This window comes from Aplysia californica, unplaced genomic scaffold (assembly GCF_000002075.1).
Source record: "Aplysia californica isolate F4 #8 unplaced genomic scaffold, AplCal3.0 scaffold00277, whole genome shotgun sequence".
In the NCBI taxonomy this organism is placed as follows: Eukaryota; Metazoa; Mollusca; class Gastropoda; order Aplysiida; family Aplysiidae; genus Aplysia; species Aplysia californica.
Window position 1 is genome coordinate 731361 of NW_004797547.1, and position 4376 is coordinate 735736.

At 44.1% G+C, this 4376-nt stretch overlaps 1 protein-coding gene across 1 annotated transcript in view; it reads left to right on the forward strand.

Moving 5' to 3' along the window:
- Positions 1-4376, forward strand: part of LOC101852101 (mucin-4) — a gene marked incomplete in the record, with an annotated part of 90884 nt that overhangs the window by 12734 nt on the left and 73774 nt on the right.

Here is a 4376-nt window from a genome sequence, read left to right on the forward strand (position 1 = left end):
CAGACAGACAGACAGACAGACAGACGGACGGACGGACGGACAGACAGACAGACGGACAGACAGACAGACGGACAGACAGACAGACAGCCCCTCGGACCACTGCACTGGCCTCCGCCATCATGGTGCGGTGCAGAGTTGGGCTCCTTGCTCCTCTGAGATCTAAATTGTTGCGATTGTGGTGTAAAACGTTTACAATCCCTTCTCTGCCGGTGGTTGGCGGGTGCTCTGGTGTGATTTGCTTCTTCTTTCCTATCAAAACATCTGTCGTCCTTTTCTACCCTCCTTCTATTGTGTGTTTGTTGCTCTCTTGTATCACCTCTAGTCTTCGACATTTATATGGCCTTATTGTGTTTCAAGCGCCGTAAAACTCTTACTAAAACTAAACTAATCCCTTCTCTTTCTCTCTTCTCTGCTCGTGATTGAATGGCGCCTTTGGTAGGGCTTACTCATTTTCTCCCCCTCTGTTCTGTCCATCTGCCTCCCGTTTTTTCCCTGAACAGCACGGCAGCCGACATTGGTCGCGCCGATGTCGTTCTCTTTATCTAAACAAACATTCTTTTCCCATTGGTTCAAACGGTGCGAATTTCGCAATTCTGAACTAATTTGTAAGTCGGGTTTTGAAGATGCACTGTTCTGTTTTAACCCCGGCCTCTTCCTTGTCCTCTAAAGTTGTTCCCGCATCCGATCCAAACGTTGGGGATTGCCTTGTTAGTGAGACAACTTCCTGGGCCTTCAGCATAACTTTGGTAGTGTGGCCAGTTCCTTTCCACGCCGCCTTTACTTCCCCAACTCGAAGTCAGGTACACACTACTGCTGGGTGGGCAGGAGGGGGGGCGAAAAAGTCCGTGTCCGAATCGAGGCTCGAACCCGGACTTTTCGCTTCGGAGACGAGCGCACTAACTTCCCCGCCACTGCACCCTCCTTGTCCTCTGCCTTCCATATATTGGTATCAGTGGGTGGTTGGTGGGTGCTCTAGTGTGGTTTTCTCGAACGTCTTTCCTAAGAAACACCCGTCGTCTTTATCTCTCCTTCTTTCCTTTTGTTTGCAACCCCTCTGATCGTCGGCTTACTTTATATAACATCATTGTGTCGCACGTGCCGTAAAACCCCTTCAAAAACGAAAATCTGTCAATTCGTGTGTTTGTTGATTCGTTTATATTATGTCGGTCTATCTGTCTGTCAAGCCAAACTAATAGAATATATTTTAACAACCTAATCTATCAGCACTTCCTGACGCAGGCTCAATTCTTACCTACGCGCATATTTTATAGTTATTGTGCAGGTGCCATAAAACTGTTACAGTGGGTGGTTGGTGGGTGCTCTGGTGTGGTTTGCTTCTTCTTTTCTATCATACATCAATCATCCTTATCTCCCCTCCTTCTTTTTTGTGTTTGTTACTCTCTTGTGACACCTCTAATCTTCGGCACTTATGACCTTATTGTGTTGCAAGTGCCGTAAAACTCTTACTATAACTAAATAAACTGTTACAAATCTAATCTAATAGCACCTTAGGTCGTGGGCATCTATATGACCTATTTGTGTTGTAGGTGCCGTAAAATTCGTATTAAATCTAACCTAGTAACAACTTTTGTTGAGGGCATATTTTATATGATCTGATTGTATTGCAGGTCCTGTAAAACTACTAAATCTCATCTAGATCTTGTAACACCTGTAATCGTGGGCATATTTTATATGACCTATTTGTATTGCAGGTGCCGTAAAACCCCGGCTAAAACTCAGCTAATTCCCCCATCATCCATGCACGTGTTGGCAGCAGGTTGAGCAAGGTGCATCCATCACCCATCGCTCTCCTGTCTTTGATGAAACCTGTGCTCACGAATTGGGCTGCTCCCTACTCTCTCGTGTGGGACGGAGGGTTTTGCTAGTTCAGCTCTTTTTGAACTGGGGACGGATTTAGGCTTTTTATGGCTTTGTTTTGTTTAACTGTCTTGTTATTTCGCCGTGTTTTGTTTTTTTTAGTAAAGGGGATTGATTCTTCGGGGCGACAGCTTTTCCGATTTCTTGCCAGGTACTCGAGTTTTTCCATGAGAGGTTTTTTTCTGTTGTTTTTTCTTTTTTTTTTCTTTTTTTCTTTTTTTTTTTTTCTTGTGTGGTGCAAGTTGTTTGCCGATATAATTTGTACGTGGGAACCAAGTGTTTCCCCATCATCTTTACATTACTTAAATTTTCTTGACTGCACCCTCTCTCTTCTCCCCTCTCCCCCGTTGGTTGTTGTCTCTCTCTCTCTCTCTCTCTCTCTCTCTCTCTCTCTCTCTCTCTCTCTCTCTCTCTCTCTCTTTCATCTATCTATCTGTATCTATTGTTCGCTCCGTTGCAATCGCAAAATACAAACACGCCACAGTATTTTTGCGTCTGAGTGTGTACGTAAGCTGGTAGATCTATATTCTCTTTTGATGTACACCCTTTCTCTTATTAAAGCAGGGCTCTCTTGACAAGAAAAACACACAAACAAACAAACAAACTAATTAACAAACAAGTAATCTAAACTGCACACCCTATTTTATTGCTCGTGCTTACAGGATTGCTCAGTTATCTTTCTTCACTTTAATATGCCGGAGCGGTGAAAATCCTATGATAATTTGTCGCAGAGTTCTTTCAACTTTCAATAATATAATCATGATTGTGTGGTGTGTTTTGCGAAACGGTTTCATAAAACTCACCCAAGCAGATCCTGATGCAGGAACCCAATACGCTGTGTGGGTGGCCACAGTATCTGACTAGTTGAGCTGTCGGTGTCGCTTGAAATAGCAGGAGAGGGATTTTGCCAATAAGAAGTGGTGGTGGCGGTGGTGGTGGTGGTGATGGTGAAGTCGGTTGCTACGGCGGTGTGAGTGTAAGTAATTATTTCTGAAAATAAATGGCAGATGGGTTGAGCTTGTTGGCCTGATGTTTTTGGCGCGTGTCGCTCACGGGTGGGGGTGGAGTGGGTGGGTTGGTGGGTGTGGCTGTCACTCGGTGCACTCGGAGCACTGTTAAGTCAGTGTTTGTGGGAAGTGCACTTGTTGCACTGTGAAGTCAGTGTTTATGGGAAGTGCACTTGTTGCACTGTTAAGTCAGTGTTTTTGGTAAGTGCACTCGTTCTCGCGTGAAGGGAAAGGTCCGAGAAGTAAAAATAAAGGGAGTGAGGGATTTTTAAAGTGCTAAAAGTATAAATAGGTCTTTTTCAGTGTTTCTGTGTGTTTTGTTTCTTTTTTTTTTCTCTTTTTTCATTTTCTTTCTTTCTCCTTCTTTCTTTCTTCCGGTCTTTCTTTCTTTTTTCTTTGTTTGTTTTGTTTTATTTTTTATCCTTTTTTTTTCTTCTTTTTTTCTTTCTTTCTCGAGGGTGGTTGGCGAGTGCTCTGGTGTGGCTGCTCCTTTTCTATCCAGCATCTGTCGTTCTTATCCATCCTATGTTTTGTACGTCACTCATTGGACTACCTCTAGTCTTCGACACTTATGAAACCTATTTTGTGTTGCAAGTGCCGTAACATTCTTACTAAAACCAAAAACTCTTTCTCTCTCTTTTTTCTCTATTCCCTTTCGTTTCGTTTACCGGCGTCTGTTGGTGTACCGGTTAGGCGCCTCGCTGTCGCGCGCAAGAGAACCGAGTTCGATTCCCGGGTAGGGAAAAGGGGGGGGGGGGGGCAAAATGTCATCCTCTGGGATGTTGTATAATATGTCAGTCAGCTTGGGTTGGCTTTGACAGACGGGACCCTGCCTTCTAAATGGTCGCTTTTAAGCACAAGGGGGCTGTCCCGAAAAATGCTGTTTTGAGAAAATCGAAGGTAAAGTTTTTGCCCCTTGTTTAGTTTCTTTAGAAAACAAGGAGAGTTTTCTCTATAACCAAACAAATCTACACACCAATGAGACCAAACTTCTCCTATAGGTACTGCTATTTCCATTTTGGTGTAGGCAACGATTTCTGGAAACCCCCGAAAAAACTGGGTTTGCCCGCTTGTCCTTAAAAACGACCAAATGATGTAAATTGTGTTGATAGCGACGTAAAAACACCTACATCAACGTTTCGTTCGCTGTTTTTTTGTTGTTTTTTTTCGTCTTTTTTAAATATATTTTTTTGGTTCTTCGCAAATTGTCCGTAGACTACATCTCTGCAACAGTCGGTCTAGATTAGCTGTTGGCAAAGTCTCAAGTGGTCTATTTTCTCCGTAACTCCAGAGGGAGATGATGCACGGTACTTTGTACTCCTGGCTAAGTGACGTCGGTACCAATGATATAGCCAATGATCGCGCCCGCCGGGGTACTCACTCGGTCCAAGGACTTCACGTGTTGACGTGTTCTCAGCCACATTCCTGAGCCTGAGGCAAAACTCTTCGGGGAGATGTTTGTGGGGGTGGTGGTTTGTGGGAGGGGGGGGG